Genomic DNA, 18,369 nt, shown 5'->3' with positions numbered 1-18,369 from the left:
TAAACATGCAAACCAGTGGTATAAATGTTCCATTGTGATGTCACATGTCTATATTTAACAGTTGCCAACTTTTTGTGACAGCCAGGTAGCAAATTGAGGGGAGATGGGGAGGGGAGGCATGGTTCAGTTAGGTAGGTGGTATATGGCAATAATATATGCAGGGATTTACAGGGCAAGATCTTGGAACTCAAAGGTGTGTTACCCAGGGTTAGTGTGTCTACACTGAATTGTAGAAACAAGCTTTTATATCTCAGAATGGGATTATTTCAAGAAGTCCCCGATGGTCGGGTTTGCGCACGCACATTTCTGCACTTGTGAAAACCTCGGCAGCGGACAGCTTCCGTGCGTTGCACACTCGCGGGCCATTCACTGCGTCGAGGGAGGGCCAGGGAGTGTAGGGGGCAGTAGCAGGGGAACACACAACTTTTCTGGGCATCCCCGTAAAACTGCTGGGTGTTCCTTTGGGAATGCAGGCGGCCGATGCCTGCACGGGGCGAGCAGCTGACATCACATGACGTCTTCATCTGCCCCCTCTTTGGCAGACTCTGATGGAAATAAAATTGAGTTTAGAATGACTTTTATTACCAAAGGGGAGAGAAATTTCTCTCCCCTTCAGCCACATGCGAGGGTATGTGTTCGCGTACACATCCCTCTTACAGTACTGAGGGGATTCGGCAGGAGGGGGGCAGGCATTTGGCCAGGAGATGTTTATGGGATCTCTAAGCAGCAAAAGACCACTGCTAAGTGAGCCAACCTGAATTAGGTTCAATATGCGGTCTAGTCCGTATACTTAATGGATGTCCCCCCTGCAATCCTATTGCAGGAACCATGGGGTAATAACTCCACCCTGGGCCCTGAGCACTAGCACCACTCACACACCCCTTCCTATGGCCCTGTGGTTTACAGTGGTTAGGTGGTTGTGGGTTCTCTGCAAAATATGATCTACAATGTGGGAGTACTTACCTGCAAATTATGGCTGCCAAAGTATATTTGTCCCTGTATAATTGTTCAGTATGATGTGCTCTGTGATGCTGTCCCGTACGTATATTTGTACTGAGAGAGGATACTTAAAGAATGTAACAGACATGTACGTTACTAATACTGATATGTCTGGGATTTGGTAAAGTCCATGTCTGAGGATATGTATACTCAACCGAATCCGATAAGAGTGGATTCAGTATGTCCCCAATTATATTATAACTTATTGAACTCCACTCAAAATTGGATTTTTAGTTCTAGACGGCATCTTCTTTCTATTTTTTTCTCATCAATTACATTATTGATCCTGGTTTTCAAAATAATTTTACCAGTTGTTAGAGCTAAAAATTATTAAAGGCCGCATTCAAACCGTCATCAACTCTAACTCACATTACACTGGTATGCCATCCATCTGTGTCCACCTGGGGCTATCGTATGCTTCTTTTTATAAATAAATCTGTAAAAAAAAAAGGCCAATATTACATTGTACAAAAATGAAGTTGGACTTTTTCTAAACAGATTATAGGTCTTCCTTTGCCATTAGGCATCTATCTTTCATTCTTCATAATTAGTAGAAGATAAAAGTGGCACCCCCACCCCTGTCTTCTTTTTATATTTTTTTAATGAAAATCACTGAACCCAGATTTCGCTATTTGCACAGACAAAAAAAAAGCATCTTCCAACAAAGGCATCTGGATAACTGGCTCACTCATCAGGCAAGTCGTAGGAGCCTTGCCGGGACTTTATCGTCTGGTTAGGACGCACCGCACTCTACAGTATTTTCTCCCTGCATTTTCTTTACCCAAAACAGTTACTGTACTTATGATTCATCTGATCTGGGCTCATTTCCTAGCAATTTAGCTGGCAACAGGCAACAGATTTGTATTAAACAATGTTTTCTCAAAAACTTGTGTTTTCGTATGTAATATGCAATATTGTTATTATTATTATTTCTAAAAAAAGACTGTTAAACATTATCAGACTTGTTATACAAGTTTCTTGCAGAACAGAGATCTTTCGTTTCCAAAAGGTCTTTCTTTTAATAAATTTTATTTTATTAAAAGAAAGCATTGAGGGGCCGATTCAAGACCCCTTTGTATGGGTCTGAATTTGTCCCCCTTTCCCGATGTTTGCACATGCGCTTGTCTGCGCATGTGCAAACCCCGGGAATGAATGGCTTCAGCGAGTTTTACACATTAGCCTGGCCATTCGCTCCAGAGGGGTTGGGCGGGAGGTGGACACTGAGCTGGTGCAGGGGAACACCCAGCGTTTTATGGGTGTTACATAAAAATGCTGGGTGTTCCTCTAGGGGCTGGCGGCTGCCTTTTCGGCAATCTACAACCGTAATAAAAGTCAGTTCAGACTCGGCTGCATGCGAGGGGATGTGTTCAAGTACACATCCTTTCCTTTCGCATGTTTGAGAGGGGATTTGGCTGGAGGGAATGGGCGTTCGGCCGGGTGGCGCTTCCCTGTTTGCTAGGCTGCGAGTACACGATCAGTCCTTGTTTACATGTGTGTGTGTGTGTGTGTGTGTATAGATAACTAATATACAGTCAGGTCCATAAATATTGGGACATCAACACAATTCTCATATTTTGGGCTCTATACACCATCACAATGGATTTGAAATTAACTAAACAATATGTGATTTAACTGCAGACTTTCAGCTTTAATTTGAGGGTATTTACATCCAAATCAGGTGAACGATGTAGGAATTACAAGGGTTTCTATATGTGCCTCAGACTTTTTAAGGGACCAAAAGTAATGGGACAGTCGTATCAGAAGCTATTTCATGGACAGGTGTGGGCTATTCCCTCATTATTTTATCATCAATTAAGCAGGTAAAAGTTCAGGAGTTTATTCCAGGTGTGACATGTGCATTAGGAATCTGTTGCAGTTGACTCTCAATATGAGATCCAAAGAGGTGTCACTATCAGTGAAGCAAGCAATCTTTAGGCTGAAAAATCAAAGCAAGCCCATCAGAGAGATAGCAAAACACATTAGATGTGGCCAAATCAACTGTTTGGAACATTTTTAAAAAGAAAGAACGCAGCAACACCAAAAGACCCGGAAGACCATGGAAAACAACCATGGTGGAAGACAGAAGAATTACTTCCCTGGTAATTATTATCAACAGTAAATATACTCAACAGTTGGCGAGGTCAAGAACACTCTCCAGGAGGTAGGTGTATGTGTGTCAAAGTCAACAATCCAAAGTAGACTTCGCAAGAGTAAATATTGAGGGTTCAAAAAACCATTGGTGAGCCTCAAAAACAGGAAGACCAGATTAGAGTTTGCCAAACAAAATCTAAAAAAAATTCTTTACAGTTCTGGAACAATGTCCTATGAACAGATGCAGAGGCGGATTAAGCACGGGGCGACAGGGGCGGTCACTCCGGGGCGGTCACAAATAAGGGGCCCCCACACTGGCACTGCTGCTGGTGTGGGGCTGCTCTCACCCGGTGCTTGGGTAGCGAAGGCCGGTGGCGCAGCACAGGAGGGCAGGGGGTCTCTGCAGCGGGCTAGGCAGTCAGCGCCAAGAGTGATGTTGAATAGAAGAGCATGGAGAAGGAAAGGAACTGCTCATGATCCAAAACATACCACCTCATCAGTGAAGATGGTGGTGTCAGTGTCATTGCATGGGCATGTATGGCTGCTAATGGAATTGATTCCCTTGTATTAATTAGAAATGTGACTGCTGACAAAAGCAGCAGGATGAATTGTGAAGAGTTTCGGGCAATATTATCTTCTCATCTTCTGTCAAATGCTTCAGAACTCATTGGATGGCACGTCACAGTGCAGATGTACAATGACCCGAAGCATACTGCAAATGCAACTAAAATGTTTTTTAAGTGGAATGTTATGCAATGTTATGCAATGGCCAAGTCAATCACCTGACCTGAATCCAATTGAGCATGCATTTCACCTGATGAAGACAAAACTGAAGGGGAAATGCCCCAAGAATAAGCAGTAACTAAAGACATTTGCAGTAGATGCCTGGCAGATCAACACCAGGGATGAAACCCAGTTTCCTAGAAACATAGAATTTGACCACAGAAAAGAACCACTTCTAGTCTGCCCATTTTTTAAACATGTTACCTCAAACCATACGTATGTGATCCTTATTTTTTTTAAGGATATTAATATGCTTGTTTAAATTGTTCTACTGCACAAGCATGTTTAAATTATTCTACTGTATTTGCCTCTACCACCTCTGATGGTAGGCTATTCCACTTATACACTACTCTTTCTGTGAAGTAATTTTTCCTTAAATTTTCCCTGAATCTTCCTCCCTCTAGTTTCAGTATATGTCCTTGTGTTCTATTGCTCCTCCTCCTGTGAAGAATGTCTCCCACCTGTACCTTGTTTAAACCCTTGATATATTAGAAAGTTTCTATCATGTCCCCCCTATCCCTTCTCTGCTCTAAACTATACATATTAAGACCTTTTAGTCTTTCCTGGTACATTTTGTGATGTAGGCCATGCACCATTTTAGTTGCCCTTCTTTGTACAGTCTCTAATGTATTTATATCCTTCTGGAGATATGGCCTTCAGAATTGAACACAGTACTTCAGATGAGGTTGTACAAATGACCTATACAGTGGCATTATTACTTCTTTCTTTCTACTGCTGATACCTCTCCCTATGCAACCAAGCATCTGACTTGCCTTCTTAGTTGCTTTGTTACATTGCCTACCTGCCTTTAAGTCCCCTGAAATAGTGACACCTAGATCCCTCTCTTCTTCAGTAGTTTCCATTATAGTGCCATTTATACTATTTTTAGTCTTTGGATTTGAGACCCAAGTGCATGATTTTTGCATTTTTGGGCATTAAACTGTAGTTGCCATGCTCTTGACCATTCCTCTAATCTACCTAGATCATCAATCATTTGTTTTACCCCTCCTGGTGTGTCTACCCTGTTGCATACCTTTGTGTCATCTGCAAAAAAAGCACAATTTACTTTCAATTCCATATGCAATATCACCAATAAAGATATTAAAAAGCACTGGTCCACGTACAGATCCCTGGGGTACTTCACTTGTAACATTTTCCTCCTTTGATTGTACTCCATTTACTACAACTCTCTGTTTTCTGTCCTGCAACCAAGATCTTATCCATTCAACCATCTTAGAATCCAATCCCAAGCTTTCAAGTTTATTTAACAGTCTGCAATGTGGGACAGTGTCAAAAGCCTTACTAAAGTCTAGATAAGCTACATCTACAGCCCCACCTTGATCTATTACTTTAGTCACCCAGTCAAAAAAGTCAATAAGATTTGTTTGACATGATCATCCCCCAGTAAACCTATGTTGTTTCGGATCCTGTAAGTTGCTGGTTTTGAGATATTCTACAACTCTTTGTTTTAAGAGTGTTTCCATCAATTTCCCTACTGCTGATGTAAGGCTCACTTGTTGATAGTTGCTTACCTCTTCCTTGCTTACACTTTTGTGCAGTGGGACTAAATTTGCTGTTTTCCAGTCCTCTGGGATTACTCCAGTAGCTATTGTCTGGTGATGTCTGCGTACCAGACTTCAGTCTGTATTTGACTGCAAAGAATTTGTAACAAAGTATTAAAAAGTGAAAATTTGATTTATGATTGTTTAGTTTGTCCCATTACTTTTGGTCCCTTAAAAAGTGGGAGGTACATATAGCAATCTTTGTAATTCCTACACTTTTCACCTGATTTTGATATAAATACCCTCAAATTAAAGCTGAAAGTCTGCAGTTCTTATTTGGTTCATTTCAAACCCATTGTGGTGGTGTACAGAGCACAAAATATGTGTAGACGTCCCAATATTTATGGACCTGACTGTACATAAAAAATGAAGACACAGATGGCACTTCACAAAATTCTGAATATGTGTATTAAATAAAGTGCAAAACAGGCATTATAAGTTTCAAACACAACCAATGCTACGTTGAATAGTTGGAACGGTACTTATATGTTAGTTGGGCGCCCACTATAGTAAGTATGCTCATATCCCCACCATCCATGTCGGCATGGAGCTGATTATATATAGTGTGGCGAGCGCAGCGAGCCACCGAGCCCGAAGCGTGGCGAGGGGACACGTAAAACTAAGCAAATAGCTTAGTGGGCGACCAACTAACATATAAGTACCGTTGGAATTTACGAGTATGATGCCGGTTTTGCAGATGATTTAATAAATGTATTCAGAAGTCCATGGAGTGCTACCTGTATATTTATGTAATGGAGGTAGAAACTCTAAACGTGGAGCCATTGTGTATGTATTCAATCTGGAGGAGTACACGTTGGCAATTCTCATGTTAGATATACATACATACATACTGTACACTCACACACACACGTATATACTGTATGTTTATAGCTGAAGGATTTTTTTCTATGCTTCTGTTTGAGCAAAGATCAGATTACATCACATGCTGAATTAATTGGACTATAGATACTTGTGTTTTAATAAGTCGCTTCGTTTTGGATTTCACAATGCATCACCATTGTGCTCTGGAAAATGTGACCTGCTGGGTGGTCTGGAAACTTTGACAGTTATTTGCAGCCACCCACTAAGCAGGGAAATTTCAAAATTCCACTCTAAAGGGGGTGAAAAGGGGTAAAATGCTCTGCCCAGCAAGCCTTTGCTTGGTTGAAGCCAGGCACATCAGCTAGTAAATGTTTATTCATCATACTATTGTAAACATACTTAATATTTATTTTGCTGCCATCTTGTAACTAAAATAGATGCTAAGCAAATATAATCATAATAAGCAATGAGAAAAAAATAAAGAATAGTAAATTAAGAATCTTTTCGCTGTTAACATGGTTTAGCTTAACAAAAACATGTATTTTTAGAGCAATGTTATACAGGAATAAATAAAATTAACAATGTAGCCATAACAAGGAGAAGCTTATGAGACATACTTAAACTTTATTATTTTATTACCGTAGCTTTTCACTGGCAAAATATTGAATAAAAATATATGACAAAGCGTAGTAGCCACAACCAGTACACATTTTATTTTTAGTTTAATTATTGTATATTGGTGTTGCCTCTTTATGTAATATTTTTATAAATTAAAAGCAATGTTTGAATTCATTGGGAACTTAATTACGTTGTGTATTCACTGATAAAATAATTTAAATCCTATACCTTTATGTTGGCAGCAAATATTAAACCGTAAAAATGTGTGAAAATAGCACATGCTTAGTTCCTAAAAGGAATTTAAAACGCTCTCATCTGAGCAAAGAAAACAATGTATAATTTCACAATATAATTAAAGACATTTCTATGGCTGCTAGTTTCATAATTACAATTGTAATAGTATATTGGCTAGCTCTAAAAAGATCTGTGAATCTTTATAAACAAATACCACTTGGAAAATGAAGGAGAGGATCATAGACTGGAACGCACCCCATTTCTAATAGGAACAAAACTCTGGCAGGCAAATACAAGAATCTGCTAACTCACAACAGAGTGACCTACTTGGAGGCATTTGCCAGAGAGACAGCATTTTATGCAATCCTTCTGAAGCAAAGTCGTTATGTCTATACCATCTGCAGATTTATTATTCTGCCTTAAAATAAAAAAAAAATCTAAAACTCTGCCTGAACAATATTGAACCGTACCCAAGAAAGGGCTCCAATATTGCGGGCGCCACACCTACTGATGTGGTCCAATTTTCTTTTCTTTTTTTTTTTTTTCCCTCCCTCTCTTTTCTTTCTCTGAAAGCACCTAATTAAGAAATCCTGACTCATTTACATGGATCTTTTTGATCTAAATTACACTCCAAACCACACCAAATTAGGAGCATCTGTGAATGTGAAATGTTTGTTCCCCGTGTCGGCTCGGGAAGGGCCAACTCTGGACAGCACATGTTGAAGTGACGAAAAATTATTTCATATAACTTACCTCAAAGATGTATTTTTTTCTCCCACTAATAACTCATAGCGAGAATACTCAGTGCATAGATGTTCATGATTATTTCAGGCTGTGACACAATATGCTGCTGGCTTGAAGTAATGAGTGCAGACCACCTACCTAGTTCCTATCGTTTAGAAAACTACATTTTAATGATACAGACTCGAGATGCATTAGAATAGCTCAACCTAGCACCTGACTGATAGCTAAATATTAAGTCATCTCATTTGTTTTTGTACCTTGTTTGGCGCTGCAGAGCCCTTGTGGCGCCATATCAGAATAATCACCATCTTCTATAGCAGTGTACTGTACATTGTTATTTGAGCATTCTGCCACAGCAAGTTGTGATACTGTGAAGCTTAACCCCTTCCTGACAGAGCCAGTTTTTGCGTTCCTGACAGAGCCCTTTTTTTCAAATCTGACATGTCTCACTTAAGTGGGGATAACTTTTTTTTGCTTTTACTTATCCCAGTGATTTTGAGATTGTTTTTTCGTGACACATTGTACTTCAAATTAGTGGTAAATTTGGGTCGATACAGTCTGTGTTTTTTTGTGAAAAATACCAAAATGTCGTAAAAAAATGGAAAATTTAGAAATTTGCAAAATGTTAAATTTTCTGCTTGTGAGACAAATAATCATACCACTCAAAATAGTTAATAACTAACATAGACCATATGTCTACTTTATGTTGACATCATTATTTCAACTTCCTTTTAATTTTTTTGGACACTAGGAGGCTTACAATATGAATAGCAAATTCTCAAATTTTCAAGAAAATTTCAAACACTGATTTTTTTAGGGACCAGTTCAGTTCTGATGTGACTTTGAGGGACTTGTATGTGAGACACCCCCATAAATGATACCATTTCAAAAACTGCACCCCTCACAGTATTCAAAACAGCATTTTGGAAGTTTGTTAACCCTTTAGGTGTTTCACAGGAATTAAAACAAAGTGTAGGTGAAATTTCAAAATTTCATTTTTTTTGCAGATTTGCAATTTTAATACATTTTTCTAAGGAACACAGTACATTTTACTAGAGAAATGTGACTAAAAATTGATTCCCCCAATTCTTTTGTTTTCATAAATATCCTATATGTGGCCCTAGTGTGCATGTTGACCAAACGACAGGCTTCATAATAGAAGGAGCACCTACTTGATTTTGGAGCCTCCTTTTTATGAGATTATTTTTTAGGCACCATGTAGGTTTCTAGGCACCATAAGATGCTAAAAGTTAGGAACCCCCCCACAAGTGACCCCATTTTGCAAACTACACCCCTCAGGGAATTCATCTAGGGGTATAGTGTACATTTCAAACCCCCAGGGGTTTCACCAATTTTGATACAACTGGGCAGAGAAAATGAAAAATTACATTTTTTTACACAAAAATGCAGTTCTGGCTCAAAATTTTTCATTTTCATAAGGTATGAAGGAGAAAAAGCACCCAAAATCTGTGCCCCAATTTCTCCCGAGTATGGCAATGCCTCATATGTGACCAAAAAATACCAGTTGGGTGCATGGCAGGACTCAGAAGGGAAGGAGTGATTTTTGGATTTTGCAGCTCAGATTCTGGTGAAATGTTGGTGGGTGCTATGTGGCATTAGCAAGACCCCCGAAGCACGGTGAAATGATGAACCTAATAATCCATAGATGTGTGGTATATTTTAAAACACTCCTTTATACATAGGCCGGGTTTGTCGGGGCAAGTTTCACACTGGAAAATAGTTTGCTTTCTTATTCCCTTTTTATAGCAAACTTTGCACCTTTTTTGTGTCCTGCCCTTTCTTGCAGTGGAGGGGATTTCGTTCGGAAAATGCTGCCCTGGTACAATACGGGGGCCAGTACTAGAAGTACTGGGGCCCTCTGCCTGCTGGTTCCCAAATACTAGGCCCTTTATGACTTCCTCTTGAAAGTGCATAAATGTCCCCCTCTGGCCGGTAGAACGGAATAGCACGTAAGCGTTATACAGTGCCATCTGGATGATATACACGGCCAGCTTCTTGTACCAGATTTTTGTTTTCCGCAGGGCACTGTACGGCTTCAGTACCTGATCTGAAAGATCCACTCCGCCCATGTACCTATTGTAATCCAGGATACAATTAGGTTTTGAGGTGTGGGTACTGGTACCTCGTACAGGGACGGAGGTGGTACTGTCTCCGTGAATTGTTGTCAGTATAAGGACATCCCTCTTGTCCTTATATTTGACCAACAACATATTTTCGGTGCATATTCCCCTGCTTTCACCCCTTCTCATTACTTGGGCAATGTGCGTTTTTGGGAGGCCTCTTTGGTTCTTGCGCACAGTACCGCAAGCTGCTGTACCTCTTGAACCAAGGGCCTTAAACAGGGGGATGCTAGTGTAAAAGTTATCCACATAGAGGTGATAACCTTTATCCAGGAAGGGGTGCACTAAATCCCAGACAATTTTTCCACTAACACCTACGAGGGAGGGGGGGCATTCTGGCGGTTCAATTCTTGAATCCTTCCCTTCATATACCCTAAACCTGTGAGTGTACCCTGAGGTGCTTTCACACAGCTTATACATTTTTATGCCATACCTTGCCCTCTTACTGGGAAGGTACTGGCGGAATTTAACCCTTCCTTTAAAATGTATAAGGGACTCGTCTATGCAAATGAATTTATCTGGGATGTACATCTCTTCAAATTTGGCACTGAAATGATCAATGACCGGCCTGACTTTGAATAGCCGGTCAAAGGTGGGATCATCTCTGGGTGGGCACTGTGCATTATCGTTGTAATGCAAAAATTTAAGGATCGTCTCAAATCGAGCCCGGGGCATGGCCATACGGTAAAATGGGGTGCTGTACAGAACATCTGTACTCCAATATTGCCTAATTTCTGGCTTTTTTACTATGCCCATATGAAACACCAGACCCCAAAACGTCATCATCTCTACTGCATCTACAGGGGTCCACCTAGCAAATGATGACGTGGGGTTTTGAGCAATAAACTGCTGGGCATATAAATTAGTTTGGTCCACCATTAAATTTATAAAATCATCAGAGAAAAATAATTTGAAAAAGTCAATTTCTCTGAGACCTGTGGAATCAAATTGGATTCCTGGCATGGCCAAAAACTCAGGAACCTGGGGCTCAAAATTGTCTGGTGGTGGGGTCCATACGAGATCAATTATTGGGGGGGGTCTCAGCTGCTCTACGGGGGCGTCTTTGAGGGGGTCCCTCATCACCAGAGGAGGAAGAGGAGCTTAAGGCGAATCCTTCAAATTCCCCGCTTGCATCACTGGCTGTGTCAGAGTCAGAAGCAAGCATGGCATATGCCTCCTCCACTGAATACATTCTTCTGGATGACTGGGATGACATTTGGGATGACATTTGGGATGCCATTTTTATTTTTGTGTTACTGGTAGTGAAATGTTTCAACACGTGTATAGTGTAGGGGGGGGTACAAACTTTATTTCAACCAGGGGGGTATGTAGTGTGTAGTGTGTATGTAGTGCAGAAAAAAAAAATACTTTATACAAAAAAAAAAAAAATGAAGGGGTTAAAAAAAAAAAAAATTGAAGGGGTTAAAAAAAAAAAATTGAAGGGGTTAAAAAAAAAAAAAAAAGGTCCTGCGCCAAAAATTGAGCACAGATGTTGGTCAGTAACGTCCGTCACTGAACAGCGCTCAAAGGCAACAGGAATTTGATAAAAAAAAAAAAAAAATAGATCAACCCTGTGCCGAAAAAGATGATCAGTGATGTACGTCACTGATCAGCGCACAGCGGCCACAGGACACCCCCAAAATCACAGTGTGTGTAAAAAAAAAATTAAAAAAAGACCCCACAGCACACACACAAAAAAAAAAAAGGTGATCAGTGATGCGACACTGATTACCAGTGAGGGGCAGCAGGTGCACAACCTTTGGTGCAACTGACAGTGCAACTGGCAGGTATATATAAAAAAAAACACCTCTGCACCCCTAAAAAGTTGCTGATCACCTCAGATATAGTGATCAGCACAAAAGGCGGGGGCAGCAGACACAAAATTTAGCACTCTCTATCACTCTCTGTCACTATCTCTCTCTATCTCTCTATCTCTCACTATCTATCACTCTATGACACTGCAGCAGCAGCACTGACAGTTATATATATATGAAAAATAACCCCTGCACCCCCAAAAAGTTGCTGGGGGTGCACAAAAGGGGGGCAGCAGACACAAAATATAGCAGTCTCTATCACTCTCTGTCACTATCTCTCTCTATCTCTCTATCTCTCACTATCTATCACTCTATGACACTGCAGCAGCAGCACTGACAGGTATATATATATAAAAATACCCTGTGCCCCCAAAAAGTTGCTGATCAGTTAATTTATACTGATCAGCACAAAAGGGGGGGCAGCAGTCAGTTATATAAAAAATATATAGCACGATCTGTCACTATCTCTCTATCTCTCTCTATCTCTCTCTCTCTATCTCTCTCTATCTCTCTATCTATAACTCTATTACACTGCAGCAGCACAAAATATAGCACTCTCTGTCACTAGGCCTCTCTATCTCTCTCTCTCTATCTCTCTCTCTCTCTAACTCGATGACACTGCAGCAGCACAACACAGCACAACACAGCACAGGATGTCACAAGATGAAGCAAGATCCCAAGCAGGTAAGTATTGAGCAAGGTTCTGGTCAGTAAATGGCGACAGCTGGGCACGGTGACCGCACTGCACGCTATTCCAGACCGGAATGGCGTCTGCAGTGTAGTCCCCGTTAGTTTAAACCCCCCTCCATGGCTGTGATTGGTCCGTCGGTCCGACGGACCAATCACGGCCTTTGGGGGCGGGCGGGGTGAGGTGGGGTGACACCAGTGTCACCCTTACACCCCGCGGTGATTGGTGCTGTACTTTACAGCACCAATCACCTCCGATCCCGTGTCACCGGCGAACGTTATTCGCCGGTGACACAGAAAACGCTGTAATTGGCTGTTCACACTGAACAGCCAATCACAGCGATCGCCGACGGGGGGGCTGCATCGCAGCCCCCCCTGGGCATGCAGGGACATGTCTGCTGTCAGGGACAGCAGACATCGTCCCTCTGTCACTGCGTCTCTAGACGCAGTGACAGTTAGAAGTCATGACGTATATATACGTCATGTGTCGGGAAGTACTTCCCGGCCATGACGTATATATACGTCAAATGTCGGGAAGGGGTTAAACACTGAGTTATCTATATAATAAAACTCAGTGCTGAAAAAAAAAGAGTGCACATCAGACCTAAAATGCACAGTGCCACTGATATTACTGTTCATAATCCAGGCTTAAAACAATATATATATATATATATATATATATAAACTATATATCATTTTAACTCTAAAGCCCCTCAGTCAATGTTGAACATTTATTTATTTACAGGCAGCACAAACGATGGGGGATATACACTAATACCCCTCTTAGACATACGTCCCAGGAATTACCCAGCAATTAAAGTGCCAGGTCATTTTGGCGGGGCAGCCTGACCCCTTTACACACTGAACAGCAAAATTTCAACCCGGTTATTTGCTGAATAACATGGGTCCTTTTTCTGTGTGAAAAGGTGAACCCGGGTCATAAACCCTAGAAAATTCCGGGGTCGTAAATTCAGTATTTATGACCCAGGTTGACCCTTTTACACAGAAAAAGGACCCGTGTTATTCATCAAATTACCGTGAACTGCTTCACCAAGTAATTTGGTTTTCTGTACGAAATACACAATATCGCTCAAAAGAGCCAAATTGAGCGATATAGTTTACAATATTGCTTAGAGTGAATTGGGCTTAATACCTGGTTATGTTAAGTTTTAATGAAGTGTACCTGAGAGCTCCTTAAGAAAACTATGTTGCAATCATAGTTGCACTATTTCAATGTAAAAGTAGAGCAGGTATTAGGGAACATTGCTGCTTACAGGGCAAGTTGCAGAGGTTAAGGATCCCAGAGAAATTTGCATTTAAGTATCCACCACTGCAGTACCCAGCCTTTGATCCTGAATAGACCCCATGGCATTAAAGACTTTAGGGGTTATGTAACAGGTTCCAAGATTATGGTACTCATGTGATTTTAGAAAGTTCAATGTTAAAGTTAAAGTGGCAATCATTTAGAAAGCTGGTTTTGCTTTATAACTGATTGCCACTTTACAATTAGGAAAAACAGAAGTGTTGACCATAACGACCAATCAGATTCCAGATATAATTTTTAGACATGATTAGATGCGCATTAAAAGCACAATTAATAGTTGCTATGAGCAACACCTCCATATGTTGCTTGATTAGCATATATAAAACAGGTATTTTCTTTTAATAATGATATACACACCGATTTATATTTAATCAATCAAGAGTGGTGAGATGCATGTAGTGTATATAGTTATACACTAATGGGTTGAAAAGACTGTGGACATCTTTCAGTGGGATAGTTATGCTGACAGCTGCTTAAACGAAGAATAATGATTAAAATGGCCACTGGAAACATATTTGTTCTGTCTAGACCAAACAAAATTAACCTAAATCTTCAATTGGAAACCCAGTGAGAATTCAACACTAGTGTAATATAGATACTAGTAATGACAGAAGTGGTAACTGAGAAGTCATAATCATCAGCAAATATGTGTTCCAACAGGCTGTTTATGTCATCTTACCTTAGCAGCTAACATAATGGTCAACTGAAAGCACAAGTGTCCTATAATTACTAAACAATTATAGTAATCCTGCAATAAATATAATTTCATAAAATGATGTGTTTTATATAAAACCATTTTTTAGATTTGCTATAATGATTTAATGTATGTTACGTAAATGCATTTAAATGAATCATTTTTTAACAAATATAATTCCATATCTAGTAAATACATCCATAAATAAATCCACACGCATACTGTATGCATAACTGCATATATTAGAATAAATACAATAATACAGTATAATTTTAATAACATTTCTGCTGTCCTTTAAACAGTGATTCCACAGACATATGCTGTGATAGCTTATCATACCTTAATATATTTATATTTACTTTGTGACTATTGTTTACGGTGCTTTACGAAGCATTAATGGGAAGCACAACATTTAGCAGTATATAGTATTTAGTCATAGGGATGATAAATGGCAGTTTTCCACCCCCAAACGCCGGCTTCCTGTCAGCCAACCTCGTCCGCTTTGCATTTCCGATCCATACGCATTTTGTTTCGCTAATTGCCCTTGTGCGTGGGGCATGCGTACGGAGTGCATGTGCAGTCATTAGATAATTGCTCCATTTGCAAATTCACTGATTAGCGATCATTGCTGTATAATGCCCATAGTTTTGAAATTAGCTAAACAGATATTTATTAAATATGTATTTTTGGAGAACAATAATAATTGACATCATGATCACGGCCATGTTATCATTCATAGTACCATGAGCAAAATTTACCCAATGCACACAAAATGCATACAGCCATGACATATGTTTTTGAGTAATTACCATAACCGTGGTGAGGCCACACCCACTAATAGTAACAAGGTTGGATGGGATGGGGGTGTTATTCTGGTTTATTCGCTCGGATGCAAATTCGCACCCTTGCGAGTCAACCAAACCCCGCCTTGCGAGTCAACGCCTTGCGAGTATACCATCCCACCATTCGCAAGGTGTGTTCGCAAGCACTGGCTGCGAATGGATGTTCTACATAAACATCCATTTGCAGCCTGCGGGGTAACACCCACATCATTCAATGGTTGGTGACCATTAAATGCCCTGCATAGGGCATGAACTCCTCCATCTGAGAGATGTGACATAAAATTGACTGATCTACTGTAATTGAGGCCTAAATTAATTCATGACAAAACCAGCAAGTATGAAACCTCAAATTAATCTCAGTTGGCATGTGCTGGTTTGCATTTTTTGCTATACATGTAACATAGAAAAATATGCATTTTGTAGGAGGAAGACATTGCAACATGTGTTATGACCATTTCAGTATGTTTTATTTTTTTAAACTGGTTGCAGGTATTAACTATGCTGGGTGCAGGTAGTGTGGCTACCTACAGGGCCCAAAAGAGAAGGTGCATCAGAGGTGAGGACAGCAGAGCTAAGTCCCTACACAAAAGGGGCTTTAGGGCTGCAAACACTCTGTTCCACCCCTCTCTTGTAAGTGGATCTAATAGGGCAACTGTCTTGGAAAGTTAGCCTTAACTAGGTAGAGTATGTGTGATAGTGCACAAGGCAGATGAGGCGGTAATCTTGCTTCATGTGGACACTGAGATTTAGCTTGCAGCATGTCTGGAAAGCCAGCCTGGAGAACCACCAGAGAACCACCTAGTTCAGTTGCCTGCTTTTGGGGCCCACTTTGTGACATTAGAGGAAGAGGATAAGGGGGCGGCACAATACGCAATATTGCTCTGTTATACTATGTTGAAACTAACTTGATAGTTTGCATAAGAAGTAATACAAATAAACACCATTTTATTGCCATTGTACTGTACATGAAATATATACTGTACATGGAAAATGTCACAAATCCCCTTTATTTCTTATCTCAGAACACAAGGTCTACTGTACATTTTTAATCCGTCTCTGTTTACAATCCATCAAACCTGCATGGTTCAAAAGCATTTTCCCACAGTACTTAACCATTAGCTATCGAGAATAAAGGAAATATTTAAAACATGTTCCTGCTGTTAGATTATATGGGTTTCTACTGAGTAACTCAATTTAAGGAGAACAGGTAAAAAACCAAGGATACGTAAAAATATGGCTTGTCACATGAAACAAAGCCAATGTTTTATGTATTCTGTCAGAAAAACATAGAGAAGAAAGTGGCTTCACTTTGTTGTGGGAATCATTATTACAACATGGAGCCAGCAGTCGTCCCCTTGTCTATATCGGCTGGATCCAATAAGCAGTTATGTATGCGGATTATGACAATGCGGTCAAGTAGAGCAGGTTTTTTCACTCTACCTTCTTATCCCAGAGAACACAGAATCTGGTGTTTATTTTCGCAGTCCTCATTCAGCATTTTAAAATATTCACAAATTTGATTCAGGCTACGCTTATTTGATATGATAATTATAAATACTATAACATAGACATAAGCACAACTGAAGTCAAAGGAAGGAATTTTCCCTGTATAACAAAAACATCATTTGCATACTATGTTTTAAATATCAGGAAGAATGTATAACAAATACACCATCATTCAGAACTTTGACGTGCGGTTACCACGGTTTCTTAATCAGATGGTCACACGTTTCAATCCTTTACAAAAATGTGTTGTGCATGATATTTCCCCCAAAAAAATCTAAAATACAATTAAATATGATATTTGTATTATGTGTATGGTAAACCTGTGTTTAATAAAAGACAGATTTAGAATCCAGTTGGGAATACCGTCAAATGGACGTTCTAGTAATAATTTTATATTCGCTGTCAAAAATGGCAGCAATGGTTGCCATTTGTGACGTATTTACAAAAGTAACCGAAAAGCTATGAGAACTTTACAGCAAGTAAATCTTTTACTGCCGTTAAAAAGTACTGGGGCCAGACTAGCCTACAAGGGCAACCTAAGGTGGGCCTCAAAACCTGGGGGCCCAATTTCTCCTCTAAAGATCAGATTACAGACTTTGAACTTGAATTATACATTATTCATATATTACCTTATACTGCACAGGACGCTGTATATTCTTATTATCATGCAGCCTCTAGCAATATTTACTGTATACAGTTATCAAAGGGACCAGATAATGCACTCTATAATCAATGTTCCCTCTAATTTTACGAAGGCTGTGTGCGGCAAAAGATTTTGGCTGTGCAACTTTAGAAGGAATTTAAAATTTTTGTGTGTCACTTATATATAACTGGAAAATGATGTTCAGCATTTGTGTTAAGTTTACTTCAAAATGATATTAAACATTTAAACATTCAAAACACAGCACACAATGTAGTTAATGGGTAAAACACACATTAATTGAGTCCACAACTGCAAAAAGGGACCACTGCTGCTTTGTGCGCTCTATTGTAATGTCTGTGTGCATGCTCGTGGAGTTGTGTGCGCACGCACATGCGCACAGCTTAGAGGGAACACTGTCTATAATGGTTTGTTAATCCTATTTAAAAAATGGCCATAGCCCTAAACATGTACTCCTACGCATTCCCCAGTGGGCCCTTCAATCCCCCTTTCCGACACTGAATGGGGTCCTAGGCAATATACCATTTTGGGGCCACATCTCTCAAATAATCCATAGCACTATGATTTTGTTTGTAATTGCGATTGATCTAATCACAATCACCAGGATGCTGGACATTGGTTGGCGGTAACCTTTTATTTTCTGGGAGTGTCAGGAAAAATGGCAGCATGCCCATGCATTTCATGGAAGGTGTGGGACGTCAGCTGCCGGCCCCCTGGACGTTGCCTACCCTGCTGGCTGCACACAGGTATGTTGGCAGCGGGGGTCCAGGGACTGGTGTAGCGGCAGCTTTCACGCACTCGTCACTCCGTCTCCTAAAGCTATTTGCCTGGCGGCGGGAAGCGCTGA

General features: G+C 40.2%; 1 protein-coding gene across 1 annotated transcript in view; it reads left to right on the top strand.

Annotated features, from left to right (window-relative positions):
* Nucleotides 1–18,369, top strand: part of ARHGAP15 (Rho GTPase activating protein 15) — a 579,674-nt gene that overhangs the window by 546,736 nt on the left and 14,569 nt on the right. The gene's annotated exons all lie outside the window — the stretch shown is intronic.

The sequence above is a fragment of the Crinia signifera genome, chromosome 7 (assembly GCF_055691185.1).
Source record: "Crinia signifera chromosome 7, ASM5569118v1, whole genome shotgun sequence".
Lineage (NCBI taxonomy): Eukaryota > Metazoa > Chordata > Amphibia > Anura > Myobatrachidae > Crinia > Crinia signifera.
Note: the sequence above shows the minus strand (reverse complement) of the source record. Positions and strands in the feature narration are given on the sequence as shown.